Source organism: Bombina bombina, chromosome 5 (assembly GCF_027579735.1).
Source record: "Bombina bombina isolate aBomBom1 chromosome 5, aBomBom1.pri, whole genome shotgun sequence".
Classification (NCBI taxonomy): Eukaryota; Metazoa; Chordata; class Amphibia; order Anura; family Bombinatoridae; genus Bombina; species Bombina bombina.
Genome location: NC_069503.1, coordinates 291036071 through 291054771, shown reverse-complemented (window position 1 = coordinate 291054771; position 18701 = coordinate 291036071). Strand labels below are relative to the sequence as shown.

General features: G+C 39.4%; 1 protein-coding gene across 2 annotated transcripts in view; it reads right to left on the bottom strand.

The window, feature by feature from the left end:
• The window catches only part of RBM48 (RNA binding motif protein 48), an 89801-nt gene that overhangs the window by 65452 nt on the left and 5648 nt on the right, over positions 1 to 18701 (bottom strand). The gene's annotated exons all lie outside the window — the stretch shown is intronic.

The following is an 18701-nucleotide window of genomic DNA, read 5'->3' as shown; positions in this document are numbered from 1 at the left end:
TAATAATTTATTTGGTTCTCAGTTGGATTCTATTATTTCAACTGTTACTGGGGGGGAAGGGAGTTGTTTTGCCTCAGGATAAAAAAACCTAAGGGTAAATCTAAGGCTTCTAACCGTTTTCGTTCCTTTCGTCAAAATAAAGAACAAAAACTAATCCTTCCCCCAAAGGAATCTGTTTCCAATTGGAAGCCTTCCTCAAATTAGAATAAATCCAAGCCATTTAAGAAACCAAAGTCAGCCCCTAAGTCCGCATGAAGGTGCAGCCCTCATTCCAGCTTAGCTGGTAGGGGGCAGATTAAGGTTTTTCAAGGATGTTTGGATAAATTCTGTCCAAAATCATTGGATTCAGAACATTGTCTCTCAGGGGTATCGAATAGGATTCAGAGTAAGACCTCCTGTGAGAAGATTTTTTCTCTCACACATCCCAGCAAATCCAGTAAAAGCTCAGGCTTTCCTGAAGTGTGTTTCAGACCTGGAGTTATCTGGGGTTATCATGCCAGTTCCTTTTCAGGAACAGGGTCTGGGGTTTTATTCAACTCTATTCATTGTCCCAAAGAAGGAAAATTTATTCAGACCAGTTCTGGATCTGAAAATTTTGAATCGTTATGTAAGATTACCAACTTTCAAAATGGTAACTATAACGACTATTCTGCCTTTTGTTCAGCAATGACATATGTCCACAATAGACTTGCAGGATGCATACCTTCATATTCTGATTAATCCAGATCATTATCAGTTCCTGAGATTCTCTTTTCTAGACAAGCATTACCAATGTGTTGCTCTTCCATTTGGCCTAGCAACAGCTCCAAGAATCTTTTCAAAGGTTCTCGGTGCCCTGCTCTCTGTAACCAGAGAGCAGGGGAATTGCGATGTTTCCTTATTTGGACGATATCTGGGTACTAGCTCAGTCTTTACGTTCTGCAGAATCTCACACGAATTAACTAGTGTTGTTTCTTCGGAAACATGGTTGGAGGATCAATTTACAAAAGAGTTTCTTGATTCCTCAGACAAGGGTCACCTTTTTAGGTTTCCAGATAGATTCAGTGTCCATGACACTGTCTCTAACAGACAAGAGACGTTTAAAATTGGTTGCAGCCTGTCGGCACCTTCAGTCTCAGTCATTCCCTTCAGTGACTATGTGCATGGAAGTTTTAGGTCTCTTGACTGCAGCTTTGGACGCGATCCCCTTTGCTCGTTTTCACATGAGACCTCTCCAGTTTTGTATGCTGAATCAATGGTGCAGGGATTATATAAAGATTCTATAAGAGTAGGGGGCGCCCTAAATTACAATTGTAACAATGGTAAGGAGTAATACTATAAGGTGTAATAATCTAGTATACAATTTTCTAGCAATCAGAACAGGATAATCAAATGTCAAATACAATAGAGGAGAAAAAAGAAAAAAAAAAAAAAAAAAAAAAAAAAAAAAAAAATTATTAATAAATAAAGATTTATAATGCCACAACAAATCGTGTGACACTCTATTCAACAAGTGAGCGACACTTGATATTAATTGTAACAGTTCAGGTTACTTAGTAGAAAGTCACTGTGTGGAGAACAGATATTATAGAGGCAGCAATCTGTAAAGAATCCGGCCGGGATCCCAAGAAGATGATCTACAAAACATAAAAAAGACAGATGCGCCACATGGCCCAATATTGTATGTTCAGCGGGGTAGATATATTCTAGTGGTGTCAATATTAACTCACAATCTAGGGAGCACTTCAGTTAGTGCAGCAGGAGCAGTCTGGGATCAATCACAGTCACCCAGCAGACCGACCTCTAGGGCAAAAAGTATGGTTCTGTAGTGGAGATACAAGCAAAAACAAAAGTGCCTATATGGCCTAGTACTGTTTGAACCAGAGGATGGTGTTCTGTGTATTTGAAAATATACTCACAATTTGTATAGCATCTTTATTGATGCTAGTCAGGCAGGAAGGGATCAATGCAGTCACCCAACAGACTATGGCAGGTTTTTACAGCAGGCAGAGCCGCAGAGCTCTCAAGAATCAGGTTAGGTCCAAATGATACACAATAGCAAGTGTTTAAATAAAAAGTTGGTACTTTACTAGATAAAACCAATAAAAACAAGCGACGCGTTTCTCAGTCTCAGACTGTTTCCTCAGGCTTAATAAAATAGTTTACAAACACTTGCTTTATATACCTAACCAAACTAATTACCACAATTGACACCACTTGTTGTGGGTGTGGTCTATGACATCATTAGTATCCTAGCTGCAGAGATATTTTGACAACAACAATGTCTACATATACCCAATTTGTATGTTCTAAATCACACAATATAAATATACATTGTAACATACAATGCATAAATTCATCACAGATGGTTTATACAATACAAATATATATAAAAACAATTTGCATGTTTTTTTGTGAAGCAGACCAAAAACAATTGTGACTTGTGATGGATGAATTAGTCATAAATCAAAATTCATTATATACAAAACTCTCTGACGTGGTGGTTAAATCACCAGCATTTAATTCAAGGGGCTTCTTTTGTTCAGCCAACCTTGACTGTGATCACAACAGATACAAGTATTTCAGGTTGGGGAGCTGTTTGGGGATCTCTGACAGCACAAGGGGTTTGGAAATCTCAAGAGGCGAGATTACCAATAAATATTTTAGAACTCCGTGCAATTCTCATAGCTCTTCAGTTTTGGCCTCTGTTAAAGAGAGAACCATTAATTTGTTTTCAGACAGACAATATCACAACAGTGGCATATGTCAATCATCAGGGTGGGACTCACAGTCCCCAAGCTATGAAAGAAGTATCTCGGAATCCAGCTCCTGTCTATTCTCTGCGGTGCATATCCCAGGTGTAGACAATTGGGAGGCGGATTATCTCAGCCGTCAGACTTTACATCCGGGGGACTGGTCTCTCCATCCAGATATGTTTTCTCAGATTGTTCAGATGTGGGGTTTTCCAGAGATAGATCTAATGGCCTCTCATCTAAACAAGAAACTTCCCAGGTACCTGTCCAGGTCCAGGGATTTTCAGGCGGAAGCAATGGATGCATTGACACTTCCTTGGTGTTATCAACCTGCTTATATTTTCCCGCTTCTAGTTCTTCTTCCAAGAGTGATCTCCAAAATCATCATGGAACAATCGTTTGTGTTGCTGGTGGCTCCAGCATGGCCTCACAGGTTTTGGTATGCGGATCTTGTTCGGATGTCCAGTTGCCAACCTTGGCCACTTCCGTTAAGCCCGGACCTATTGTCTCAAGGTCCGTTTTTCCCATCAGGATCTCAAATCATTAAATTTGAAGGTGTGGAAATTGAACGCCTAGTGCTAAGTCATAGAGGTTTCTCTGACTCAGTGATTAATACTATGTTACAAGCTCGTAAATCTGTCTCTAGAAATATTTATTATCGAGTTTGGAAGACTTACATTTCATGGTGTTCTTCTCATAAATTTTCTTGGCATTCTTTTAGAATTCTTAGAATTTTACAGTTTCTTCAGGATGGTTTCGATAAGGGTTTGTCTGCAAGTTCTTTGAAGGGACAAATCTCTGCTCTTTCTGTGTTATTTCACAGAAAGATTGCCAAACTTCCTGATATTCACTGTTTTGTACAGGCTTTGGTTCGTATCAAGCCTGTCATTAAATCAATCTCTCCTCTGAGTCTTAATTTGGTTTTGAGGGCTTTACAGGCTCCTCCATTTGAGCCTATGCATTCTTTGGACATTAAACTACTTTCTTGGAAAGTGTTGTTCCCTTTGGCCATCTCTTATGCTAGAAGAGTTTCTGAGCTATCTGCCCTTTCTTGTGAGTCTCCTTTTCATCAGGAAAAGGCGGTTTTGCAGACTTCATTTAAATTTTTACCTAAGGTTGTGAATTCTAACAACATTAGTAGAGAAATTGTTGTCCCTTCCTTGTGTCCTAATCCTAAGAATTCTTTGGAAAGATCCTTACATTCTTTGGATGTGGTGAGAGCTTTGAAATATTATGTTGAAGCTACTAAAGATTTCAGAAAGACTTCTAGTCTATTTGTTATATTCTCTGGTTCTAGGAAAGATCAGAAGGCTTCTGCTATTTCCTTGGCTACTTGGTTAAAGCATTTGATTCATCAAGCTTATTTGGAGTCGGGTCAGGTCCCGCCTCAGAGAATTACAGCTCATTCTACTAGATCAGTCTCCACTTCGTGGGCTTTTAAGAATGAAGCTTCAGTTGATCAGATTTGCAAAGCGGCGACTTGGTCCTCTTTGCATACATTTACTAAATTCTACCATTTTGATGTATTTGCTTCTTCAGAAGCAGTTTTTGGTAGAAAAGTTCTTCAGGCAGCTGTTTCAGTTTGATTCTTCTGCTTATGATTTAAGTTTTTCTTGTCATTAAAGAATAAACTTATAATTTGGGTTGTGGATTATTTTTTCAGCGGATAATGGCTGTTCTTTATTTTTTATCCCTCCCTCTCTAGTGACTCTAGCGTGGAGTTACACATCTTGGGTATTGATATCCCATACGTCACTAGCTCATGGACTCTTGCCAATTACATGAAAGAAAACAATTTATGTAAGAATTTACCTGATAAATTAATTTCTTTCATATTGGCAAGAGTCCATGAGGCCCACCCTTTTTTGGTGGTTATGATTTTTTTGTATAAAGCACAATTATTTCCAAATTCCTTTGTTGATGCTTTTTACTCCTTTCTTTATTGCCCCACTACTTGGCTATTCGTTAAACTGAATTGAGGGGTGTATTTATAGGCATTTTGAGGTTTGGGAAACTTTGCCCCTCCTGGTAGGATTGTATATCCCATACGTCACTAGCTCATGGACTCTTGCCAATATGAAAGAAATGAATTTATCAGGTAAATTCTTACATAAATTATGTTTTTGTCAGTGGGCTTCATGTACAAATCCGTACAGAGCCTACCATCCTTCATGTATACAGTAGTATCAAAAAAGCTGATTCTTTTGCTCACTGGCCGTAAGGGTAAATTTAATCAAATTGGTACTCAAATTAACATCCTGCACAAATTCTTCCAGGGTTCCAATGTCGCCATAACACACACCGAACACATCATCAATGTAGCGCCACCAAGTGGCTGCATACTTGATGAATAATTCATTCTCAAACAAATTTCTCCTCATAGATGTTCATGTAAATGTTTGCGTATGTGGGGGCGACATTGGAACCCATGGCAGTACCTTGTCTCTGTAAGTAGTATGTATCCTGGAACATGGAATAATTAAAAGTACAAAACTATCCTAAGAAGTTTAGGGGCTTTTTTTACTTGTAATACCATATATGCTGTTTATTTGATCAAGTGTCCATGTGGGGTCATTTACATCACAGAGACTACCCGTAAGGTTAGAGACAGGATCAATTAACACAAGAGCAATTCAAAAATAAGGAAGCCCCAGTCTCTGCTCATTTTTTTAAATTATGGGCATAATATAAGTCAGTTACGATTCCAGGTCATAGACCATATACCCTGTTCACGTAGGGGAGGGGACAAGGAGAATCTCCTTTAAAAAAATAAATTAAAAAAAGGCGTGTTTTGGATCCACAAACTAGATTGTATGCAACCGCTGGGTATGAACAAGGAATTGGATTTATCTGCATTTCTATGACACTGTATTGCAGCTCTGTGTTCATTTTGTATATGTATTTGATCAGTTTTTATCATTTAGGCTCTTTAATTTTAATAGTATTTGAGTATACTTTTAAACTTTTGTATTAATTTGGTTCAAGCATGTTTCCTCACCTGTACACTAGGGGGAACTAGTGAGCAATGTACCCAGGATTGGTTGTTATAGGTGTATAAATTGTAGCATTTCCTGTTACTGATCAGGCATGACTAAGGATTGAATTTTCCGAAACGTTGTTTGTTTTATATGCTGTGACCCTTTGGTGAAATAAAAGTAATTTTAACCTGAGAGGTGCTGCTGGAAATTCTTGTTTTCAGTATTGGAGGATTTTGCAGCGTTTTAGCTACAGCCTGCACTCCCACAGGATGGTGCTGTATTCTATTCCGTTTGTAAAACCATGGAACTGCCTAAGCATCCATCAATTCCGCCTGAGTATCCCTGGACCTGGAGAGGTATCTGGGAAGTTTCTTGTTTAGATGCGAGGCCATCAGATCTTTGTCTGGAAGACCCCACATCTGCACAATCTGATAGAACACATCTGAATGGAGAGACCACTCCCCCGGATGTAGAGTCTGTCAGAGTATGGCTGAGTGCATTGGATATCACATCATTTAATATCTCGTTTAGCTAATCTCTACTATGAATTGATTTAGCTGGATTGTGAACAAACGCTGGAATGGGCGATATCAACCCCTCCCTTTTTGTTTTGAAACACAGACTTGTAGAACAAAAGAAATAGACAGGACTTCTAAAAGAACAAACATTGGTCCCAAACTATAAGAGATAATGTCACATCTCAAGAGCCTTTGATCACGGGCTCAGAAGAGGTAATTTCTAATGAATTATTGTTGTATAGCCTTCCCAGGTTGAAATCTCTAAATTAATTTAGCCTAAGAAATTAATTACTTATATCACAGAAACCCCTGTGGATAGGCAGCCGAAAAGGTCTACAATTTGAGATATAATATCTGAAACTTATAATATATTGGATAAATATCTGCTGTATTGAATAAGTAGCTGTATAGTCAATTAAAAATATCTAACCAATTTATTTCAAAATAAATACATTTTGCTTTGTTTTCCAGAAACCTAATAAGCCTTACAGGGAAGAACCTGGTGTGAAAATGAGGTTTCTAAATAAGAAAGATATACATATACTTATTGTTGGTTTTATACTATAAATCCTTTCATAGAAAATATGAATTTTAAACACATTTTTAAAATACTATAACGTAGTATATCATGTTTGGTATGTAAATACTCAGGGTGAATAGTATTATATAACCCCATACATATGGAACATATGATTTATTAATACTGGAAATTGTAGGTGTATCTGATAAACATTTTAAGGTGAGATATTAAACTGTAGCAGTATTGATGGTGAGACTGCATTTCTGGTTGTCTGCTGCCACCAATAGTTCAAAAATGGTATTGTAACCAAAAGGTATTTGACTGCTCAGGGAGGCGTTTCCCAAATAACCAATGATATGTTCAGCTTCGAGGGCCTATCAAACTCTCGTGGGAATGATTAAATAAAATAAGGAGGGATTTATCTTGAATAAGAACCTGCGCACACTACACAAAAGGTCAGACTCAAAGAAGCATAACTTTTGGAGAAAGAGAAAAACGCAGGTTTTGTGCCAAGTATATTCTCTGCCATTTTGGGACACTTTCTTGAGAATAGAAAGATAGCAATTTTGAGGCCTGTATCCTTGCAATAGTGGACTAAATTCTTGTTAGATGACCCACAATAAATTCTGGAAGCTGAACACTCATTTGGTTATGTGTTAAAGTATACACAATTCTTAAGTATATATAATATTTAAATTAAAAAAGGTATTCTAAAGCTAGTTAGATTGCAGCTGGTAATTTAAAGAGCATATTTGGCGTTTTAAGTGTATACCCATAGTCCTCTGTAGTTTAGAACTAGTCACATTAATGCTAAATAATTTTATTTGCTAGAAAAGAATTTATATTTATAAATTAGTTTTACCATTGTGAAATGTCATTGGTTATTGTAGTTAAATTCCTCTGGTGTATTAAGTTATTTGTAGCTATTGTGATATATTTTAAAACTTGTAGGGTGGTTAAATAAGAGGCTAACTCAGCTCAGATTAATTGGCTAACTACAGACTGTGCTGGGATTCTCATGTGTGGTGCTTATTGTAAGTAAGGTTCATTTTAGAGATATATTTTGGTTTACTTTGTAAAGAATATTTTTTTGTATATTATTTTTATTGAAAGTTTTGTATAAATACATTAACAATAAGGCAAACAAGAGAAAAAAAAAATCTACTTTCCTAGAAGTGAAAGGAATAGATAGGTGTGACAATACCATATTACATAACATAGTGATCTAGAGTCTTTTCCATGATGCATCTGGCTTAAAGTCTCTTCTCACATAGTCGCTGTATCTCTGGGAGGCTCAGAGTCTCTAAATTAACCTGTGGAGCATAAAAGCTTTCCCAATTTTCAACAGAGGGAGGACATCAGGTATTTGATACCCATTACGTTTATGTTGTAGTCTTGGTTATGATTTATCCAATTAATGGTATTTTGTCATCCACCTTATAAAAGGACATTTAATGAGGAAAAGGAAAGAAAAAAAAGCAAAGAAGAGACAGGTGGGGGGTGAGGGGGACAGGGAAACAGTTATGAACAATGCGGTTCTATATCCCTTTTGGTTAGTATTGTTGTCTCAAGGGCATGTTATGAATTCTGTTAGCTGTATTTCAAGGATTGTAAAGAATATTTTAACAGAATAAGCGTGTATAATTGATTCATAATTTAGGTTTCTACATAAATATAATTCAATGTGTATATAAAGCTAATTTCAATTGTTTCGTATATACATTTTAATTGGAGGTTATTTTAAATACTAATAATAAATTATATTGTAACCCTGGTATATACCAACAAGTCTGACGGCTGAGATGATCCGCTTCCCCAATTGTCTACACCTGGTATATGAATCGCAGTGATGAGAGTGAGAAAGTGAGAGAGAGAGAGATACGAGTGTTGGGATTTAAGTACATCAGTTGTGATATTTGAGCATAATCCCTGCACCATTGGTGCAGTATGCAAAGCTGTAGAGGTCTCATATGAAAACGAGCAAAAGGGATCGTGTCCGATGCTGCAATCATGAGACCTAAAACTTCCATACACATAGCCACTGAAGGGAATGAAAGACTGAAGGTTTAGACAACCTGAAACCAATCTCAAACGTCTCTTTTCTATTAGGGATAGAGTCATGGACACTGAATCTATCTGGAAACCTAAAAAGGTGACCTTTGTCTGAGGAATCAAGAAACTCTTTGGTAAAATTGATCCTCCAACCATGTATTTGAAGAAACAGCAGAAGTTGTTTTGTGTGAGATTCTGCTAGATGAAAAGAATGAGCTAGTACCAAGATATCGTCCACATAAGGAAACACCACAAAATACCATGCTCTCTGATTACAGATAGAAGGCACATAGAACTCTCGAGAATATTCTTGGTGCTGTTGCAAGGCCAAACGAAAAAGCGACAAATTGGTAATGCTTGTTTAGAAAAGAGAATCTCAGAAATAGATAGTGATCTGGATGAATCGGAATGTAAAGGTCAGCATCTTCTAAGTCTATTGTGGACATGAAGTAACCTTGCTGAACAAAAGGCAGAATAGGCTAATAGTTTCCATGCCACGTCGCATTGAGGCAGTAATTGCTGCAAAAGGGTCCCAAACCAAGTACTGAGTACATACAGTATGCATGCTTATACTTTTCAGAGGTCCAATATTGTTCTATGTACAATCTTTGTTTTATTGATTGCATGTAATATTCTAATTTTCTGAGGTTTTCATGAGCTGTAAGCCATAATCATCACAATTATGACAAATCACGGCTTGAACTATCTTGCTTTGCATGTAATGAGTCTCATATGTTAGTTTCTCTTGTAAGGTGTATCCAGTCCACGGATCATCCATTACTTGTGGGATATTCTCATTCCCAACAGGAAGTTGCAAGAGGACACCCACAGCAGAGCTGTAATATAGCTCCTCCCCTAACTGTCATAGCCAGTCATTCTCTTGCAACTCTCAACAAGCAAGGACGTTGTAGGAGAGAGTGGTTAAATATAGCTAGTTTATTTTCTTCAATCAAAAGTTTGTTATTTTTAAATAGTACCGGAGTTGTGCTATTTTATCTCAGGCAGTAAATAGAAGAAGAATCTGCCTGAGGTTTCTATGATCTTAGCAGGTTGTAACTAAGATCCATTGCTGTTCTCATATATGAGGGGATTACACAGATGAGGTAACTTCAGTGAGAGAATGGCGTGCAGTTTATTCTGCTATCAGGTATGTGCAGTTATAATTTTTTCTAGAGATGGAAAACACTAGAAAATGCTGCTGATACCGGATTAATGTAAGTTAAGCCTGAATACAGTGATTTAATAACGACTGGTATCATGCTTACTCCCAGGGGTAATACCCTTATGATATTGCAATATAAAACGTTTGCTGGCATGTTTAATCGTTTTTATATATGCTTTGGTGATAAAACTTTATTGGGGCCTAGTTTTTTTCCACATGGCTGGCTTAAATTTTGACTAGAAACAATTTCCACTGTTGTAGTATAAAAGTTACAGTTGGTGCAGTTAAAATTACAAACTGTGACATTCAGCTTCCCTCAAAGGCCCTCTGAATGCTATAGGACATCTCTAAAGGGCCCAAAGGCTTTCCAAAGTCGTTTATTTGGGAAGGTAGGGCTACAGCTTGCTGTGGCAGTTGGTTGTGACTGTTAAAAAACGTCTATTTCATTTTTTTGATCCGTTTTTTTTGCAAGTGGGTGCAATGCTCTGTTAGCATATTATACACACTGTAAAAATTTCGTTTGATTTACTGCATTTTTTCACTGTTTTTCAAATTCTGACAAAATTTGTTTCTCTTAAAGGCACAGTACCGTTTTTTTATATTTGCTTGTTAACTTGATTTAAAGTGTTTTCCAAGCTTGCTAGTCTCATTGCTATTCTGTATAAACATGTCTGACATAGAAGAAACTCCTTGTTTATTATGTTTAAAAGCCATGGTGGAACCCCCTCTTATAATGTGTACCAAATGTACTGATTTCATTTTATGCAATAAAGATCATTTTCTGTCTTTAAAAAATTTATCACCAGAGGAATCTGACGAGGGGGAAGTTATGCCGACTAACTTTCCCCATGTGTCAGACCCTTTGACTCCCGCATAAGGGACTCACGCTCAAATGGCGCCAAATACATCTAGGGCGCCCATAGCGTTTACTTTACAAGATATGGCGGCAGTCATGGATAATACACTGTCAGCGGTGTTACGGTACCAACAGTGTACCAAGGGTTAATACCAGATGAACAATGTCCTGCATACAGAATCAGCACTTCACAACCTTGATCAGTTTCCCTGCAAACATGAGACCAAGCTCCACATTTCAGGTTTAAAACAGAATGACTACTTTATTTGAAGACAGCACACAGATTTATACACCCTGGCTTCAGGTTACAGAGGGCATTGGTTTAACAGTAAAGCAAACATATGAACAATGCATCAAACCTCTAACAATTGTCTATTCACAGGTAAAACAGATTAACATATTACGTTAATTAACTAGGGAAGAACGTTTACTCAGACAATCTGATGTTGGGCAGTCTAGTTAACATAATCACACAAGGACACAATCAGTTTACCCAGTCAGACTCCTGAGACACAATCAGATCTGAAACATACATAGAATACATCTTATTACAGAATATAGGAACAGTTCTTATTAGCTATAAAGTCTTTTATGCCCACTTGGCTTATAGAGTCACAATTGCTCCCACAAGGGGCCCTCACACCCTGTACCCATCCTGTATTTATGGATACAGGGTGACATAGACATAAGACAGAGTTATGAAAGTACATGGGGTGTCCAGCATATAAAATTCCATATTTCCATGCAGTCTCTGGGTATCCTTAAGCCCATGTACCTCCAGCCCAAAGAATGTTCCATAACAGGCCCTCCAATGTACAGTGGCGAGATTGGTTTCGTCACATCTCTCCCCTTTTCCAAACAGTGCCCTGGTTAGTCCAGCAACCCACCCATAAAACACAATTAGTAGTACAGCCCACCCACAATAAATGGTTACTACACCTGAGTACGAGGAAAACTTGTCCATGTCCAGGTGCCTCACCACAGCTGTGTGGGGGACTGGCACGCTGAATTGGTGGGTTGCGAGGTGGGCAGAGACCAGCTGTACTCTGCCCGGGTGCCAGCACTACCATGGAAGTAGCCTGGTGGGAGCCTGGTTGCTGGAGGGGGAGACCGATCATCTCCCCTTTGGCTAAACAGCCCTGTTGCTGGGGGACAGGACCAACTGTCCCTACCCCTTGTAACGCAGCCTGCCGCTGGGGAATGGAGTCTGGGCTCCCAATTCCCTGTATATTCCTCTGCTGCTGGGGGACAGGACCAACTGTCTCTGCCCCCTGTAACTCAGCCTGCTGCTGGGGAATGGAGTCTGGGCTCCCAATTCCCTGCATATCACTCTGCTGCTGGGGGACAGGACCAACTGTCTCTGCCCCCTGTAACTCAGCCTGCCGCTGGGGAATGGAGTCTGGGCTCCCAATTCCCTGCAGGACCGGTGGAGAGACCTTGGTCCCATCTCCACCGGCCACCTGGGGTCCTTCCCAGTAAATCTCCACAATATCTTCCCAGCTGAATGGGTCTGGATCTGGGTCTTTCACCTTGCTGTCCTGCTGAGCCTTCCCAATGGAGTGGAAGAGATCTCGGTAGTCCTGCTCCAGTTCCCACTCCAGGGCTGCTAAGTGAGCCAGGTCTGGCTCTACTTCATGGGGGTCAGCCCAGTCATGCCTAGCCTCCCTCTCATAGAAAATGTCCTGAAGTCTGGTCTGCGCAGGGCTCCCAAAGTCAGGGTCTGCAAAGGACTCCCATAACAAGCCAGGACCATCAAACTCCTCTCCCTCTGGTTTGTCATGCTCAGCTGTCCAGGGTATATACTGTGCCATAATACCACCAGAGCGCCTGGTAGGCATCCTCCAGCCATAGCTCCTGCCATACCCGGTGCTCTAGTGCCTTCACCCATTCCTCCAGGGGCTGCTCTCCCAGGAAGGGCATCCGCAGGGCCACTTGCTTCTGCAACCGCTGCTCTTCACTGGGGAGACTCTTACCCTGCTGGTATTGTACATTATCCAGGGCCTGGTACCAGATGCCTTTCCTTAATGCATCCCGGCCATCCAGGTCCTCCTCCTCATATAACACCGCTAGTTCCATTCTGTTGCTTTTAGGGTCGCTGTACTGGGACATGCGTTGCCCCCAACTTGTAAATCCACGGAATGGTGTCTCCTGTAGCTGTCCTTCTGGCTGTAGGATCAATCCCGTCGCTTGCCACCAATGTTACGGTACCAACAGTGTACCAAGGGTTAATACCAGATGAACAATGTCCTGCATACAGAATCAGCACTTCACAACCTTGATCAGTTTCCCTGCAAACATGAGACCAAGCTCCACATTTCAGGTTTAAAACAGAATGACTACTTTATTTGAAGGCAGCACACAGATTTATACACCCTGGCTTCAGGTTACAGAGGGCATTGGTTTAACAGTAAAGCAAACATATGAACAATGCATCAAACCTCTAACAATTGTCTATTCACAGGTAAAACAGATTAACATATTACGTTAATTAACTAGGGAAGAACGTTTACTCAGACAATCTGATGTTGGGCAGTCTAGTTAACATAATCACACAAGGACACAATCAGTTTACCCAGACAGACTCCTGAGACACAATCAGATCTGAAACATACATAGAATACATCTTATTACAGAATATAGGAACAGTTCGTATTAGCTATAAAGTCTTTTATGCCCACTTGGCTTATAGAGTCACAATTGCTCCCACAAGGGGCCCTCACACCCTGTACCCATCCTGTATTTATGGATACAGGGTGACATAGACATAAGACAGAGTTATGAAAGTACATGGGGTGTCCAGCATATAAAATTCCATATTTCCATGCAGTCTCTGGGTATCCTTAAGCCCATGTACCTCCAGCCCAAAGAATGTTCCATAACATGCCCTCCAATGTACAGTGGCGAGATTGGTTTCGTCACAAGCGGTATTAGCCAGACTACCTGAACTTAGAGGTAAGCGAGATAGCTCTGGGGTGAGACAAAATGCAGAGCATACTGACGCTTTAAGAACCATGTCTGATACTGCCTCACAATATGCAGAAGCTGAGGAAAGAGAGCTTCATTCAGTGGGTGATGTTAATGACTCAGGAAAGATACCCGATTCTAATATTTCTACATTTAAATTTAACCTTGAACACCTCCGCGTGTTGCTTAGGGAGGTTTTAGCTGCTCTGAATGACTGTGATACCATTGCAGTGCCAGAGAAATTGTGTAGACTGGATAAATACTTTGCAGTGCCGGTGTGTACTGATGTTTTTCCAAATACCTAAAAGGTTTACAGAAATTATTAATAAGGAATGGGATAGACCAGGTGTGCAGTTCTCTTCCCCTCCTATTTTTAGAAAAATGTTTCCAATAGACGCCACCACATGGGACTTATGGCAGACAGTCCCTAAGGTGGAGGGAGCAGTTTCTACTCTAGTAAAGCGTACGACTATCCCTGTTGAGGACAGTTGTGCTTTTTTTTTTTTTAGATCCAATGGATAAAAAATTAGAGGTTACCTTAAGAAAATATTTATTCAACAAGGTTTTATCCTACAGCCCCTTGCATGCATTGCCCCTGTCACTGCTGCTGCGGCGTACTGGTTTGAGTCTCTGGAAGAGGCTTTACAGGTAGCGACTCCATTGGATGACATACTAGGCAAACTTAGAGCACTTAAAGAAAGGGACACTGTAACCAAAATTTTTCTTTTGTGATTCAGATTGAGCATGAAATTTTAAGCAACTTTCTAATTTACTCCTATTATAAAATTTTCTTCATTCTCTTGGTATCTTTATTTGAAATGCAAGAATGTAAGTTTAGATGCCGGCCCATTTTTGGTGAACAACCTGGGTTGTCCTTGCTGATTGGTGGATAAATTCATCCACCAATAAAAAAGTGCGGTCCAGAGTACTGAATCCAAAAAAAGCTTAGATGCCTTCTTTTTCAAATAAAGATAGCAAGAGAATGAAGAAAAATAGATAATAGGAGTAAATTAGAAAGTTGCTTAAAATTGAATGCTCTTTCTGAATTACAAAAGAAAAATTTTGGTTACAGTGTCCCTTTAAGCTAGCCATATGTTAGTTTCACCTTTTAAGTTGCATTAGTGAAATAAATGAACTTTTGCACGATATTCTAATTTTTCGAATTTCACCTGTATATAAAAAATAGAAATAGAAATAAGCAGTGATATAACAAGTGCTGCATATAGCTTTAATTTAGAAAAAGAAATTGTCCCCAAACAAAGGTGCTTGTTATATAAAAATCTTGAATGCTTTATTTGCGAACATCTTTAAAAACAGCAAGTTTCAATAAAACAAGTGAGCATGTTCAGACACAATCGTTTGGGGACAATTTCTCAGTTTGTCTATCTTATATGCCAAGTGCACCAGTTAACCCACCCGGAAGGGGGCTAAAAAGAATCCAGGTAAAGAATCCAGGCTACCGCAAATAAAAGAAAAGTTTTGACCCGGTGAACCGTAAAGTCAGCAGCGGAACTTCTATGACATCATTTGAGAGGACCGAAGACTGGAAACGGTGTCAGGAGTAGAGACAAGGAGCTGAGACTCGCTACACAGGATGAAAGGCTGGATTTTTTGGCACCTCTCTGCAGAGCAACATAAGGAGGTCGAGCTGGGAGGGTGAGTATATGCTGATTAGCGAGAGCATCAGCACTTTTCTATCCACCCGCCAGCCGAGTCCGGGAGCAGCATTAGCGACCTAGCTGTCTGAAGAAAAGCATGAGGTGGTAAGCCTTTTACATAGCCACAACATTATACTACACTGACATTATACTGTTTTTGTCCACAATGAGCCCAAAAGGACTGTACTATGCCATTTTTTAAGAGAAGAATCCTTTTTACCTAAAGATGATTATTTGAGTTAATCTCAGGGTTTTGGAGATTCTTTTTTTATTATTCTGCATATAGCTTTTTAACAAAAAAAATGAAAACACAGGGCGATTTGGGTGTGGAGTTTTCTCCCCAAACATGTCAATAAAAACATGTAAAGATGTGCCAATAAATGCTAAGACACACTAAGATATGTTTCAAACTCAAACAAACCTGTTGTGCAGCTATAATATATAAGGAGCACTAAACAACTGACTTAAGGAACACACTATATATTATATATACACACACACACACACACACACACAGTGGGGCAAAAACGTATTTAGTTAGCCACCAATTGTGCAAGTTCTCCCACTTAAGAAGATGAGAGAGGCCTGTAATTTTCATCATAGGTGTACCTCAACTATGAGAGACAAAATGTGGAAACAAATCCAGACAATCACATTGTCTGATTTGGAAAGAATTTATTTGCATATTATGGTGGAAAATAAGTATTTGGTCACCTATAAACAACCAAGATTTCTGGCTCTCACAGACCTGTATGTTCTTCTTTAAAGGGACAGTCTAGTCAAAAAAAAAAACCTTTCATTATTCAGATAGGGCATGTAATTTTAAACAATTTTTTAATTTACATTTATCACCAATTTTTCTTTGTTCTTTTGGTATTCTTAGTTGAAAGCTTAACCTAGGAGGTTCATATGCTAATTTCTTAGACCTTGAAGGCCGCCTCTTAAGAATGCATTTTAGCAGGTTTTTCACCACTAGAGGGTGTTAGCTCATGTTTGTCATATAGATAACACTGTGCTCATGCACGAGAAGTTACCTGGGAGCCATCACTGATTGGCTAAACTGCAAGTCTATCAAAAGAACTGAAATAAAGGGGCAGTCTGCAGAGGCTTAGATACAAGATAATCACAGAGGTAAAAACTATATAAATATAACTGTTGGTTATGCAAAATTAGGGAATGGGTAAAAAGGGATTATCTATCTTTTAAAACAATAACAATTCTGGTGTAGACTGTCCCTTTAAGAGGCTCCTCTGTCCTCCACTCATTACCTATATTAAAGGGACAGTCTACCATAGAATTGTTACTGTTTTAAAAGATAGATAATCCCTTTATTACCCATTCCCCAGTTTTGTAAAACCAACACAGTTATATTAATATACTTTTTACCTCTGTGATTACTTTGTATTACCTCTGTGATTACCTCTGTTTATTATCTATTGTCTTAAATTTAGCATTGTTTTGTGCTAGATCTTAAATAACCCCCTGTGCCTGAACACAGTGTTATCTATATGGCCCACGTGTACTTTCTGTCTCTTTGTGTTGAAAAGAGATTTAAAAAGCATGTGATAAGAGGCAGCCCTCAAAGGCTTAGAAATTAGCATATGAGCCTACCTATGTTTGGTTTAAACTAAGAATACCAAGAGAAAATAGCAAATTTGATGATAAAAGTAAATTGGAAAGTTGATTAAAATTAAAAGTCCTATCTGAATAATGAAAGTTTAATTTATACTAGACTGTCCCTTTAATGACACCTGTTTGAACTTGTTATCAGTATAAAAGACACCTGTCCACAACCTCAAACAGTCACACTCCAAACTCCACTATGGTGAAGACCAAAGAGCTGTTGAAGGACACCAGAAACAAAATTGTAGACCTGCACCAGGCTGGGAAGACTGAATCTGCAATAGGCAAGCAGCTTGGTGTGAGGAAATCAACTGTGGGAGCAATAATTAGAAAATTGAAGACATACAAGCCCACTGATAATCTCCCTCGATCTGGGGCTCCATGCAAGATCTCACCCTGTGGGGTCAAAATGATCACAAGAACGGTGAGCAAACATCCCAGAACCACAACGGGGGACCTATTGAATGACCTGCAGAGAGCTGGGACCAACGTAACAAAGGCTAGCATCAGTAATACACTACGCCGCCAGGGACTCAGATCCTGCAGTGCCAGACGTGTCCCCCTGCTTAAGCCAGTACATGTCCGGGCCGTCTGAAGTATGCTAGAGTGCATTTGGATGATCCAGAAGCGGATTGGGAGAATGTCATATGGTCAGATGAAACCAAAGAACTGTTAGGTAGAAACACAACTCATCATGTTTGGAGGAGAGAGAATGCTGAGTTGCAACCAAAGAACACCATACCTACTGTGAAGCATGGGGGTGGCAACATCATGCTTTGGGGCTGTTTCTCTGCAAAGGGAACAGGATGACTGATCCGTGTACATGAAAGAATGAATTGGGCCATGTATCGTGAGATTTTGAGTGCAAACCTCCTTCCATCAGCAAGGGCATTGAAGATGAAACGTGGATGGGTCTTTCAGCATGACAATGATCCCAAACACACCACCCGGGCAACAAAGAAGTGGCTTCGTAAGAAGCATTTCAAGGTCCTGGAGTGGCCTAGCCAGTCTCCAGATCTCAACCCCATAGAAAACCTTTGGAGGGAGTTGAAAGTCTGTGTTACCCAGCGACAGCCCCAAAACATCACTGCTCTAGAGGAGATCTGCATGCAGGAATGGGCCAACATACCAGCAACAGTGTGTGACAACCTTGTGAAGAATTACAGAAAACGTTTGACCTCTGTCATTGTTAACAAAGGATATATAACAAAGTATTGAGATGAACTTTTGATATTGACCAAATACTTATTTTCCACCATAATATGCAAATAAATTCTTTCCAAGTCAGACAATGTGATTGTCTGGATTTGTTTCCCATAGGCGAAAACATGGTATCAGGCAATACTCCCTTCACATCCCTCAGACAAACACTGCACTTAGAGAGGAACTGGGCTTCAATATGCTTAGAAGAGCCTTTCACTGAATAAATCAAGCACATCATGTTTCACCACCTAGTAAGGAGGCAACCTTTTTAAAACTGAGGTATGAGTGAGGTGGAAGGTGTATTTATAGGCATTTGAGGGCTTTGCCCCCTTCTGGTAGGAATGTATATCCCATCAGTAACTAGCTCATGGACTTTCGACACCTATATGAAAGAAAACCAAATAAAAAGCAGTTATAGATTTTACTGGATAGTCC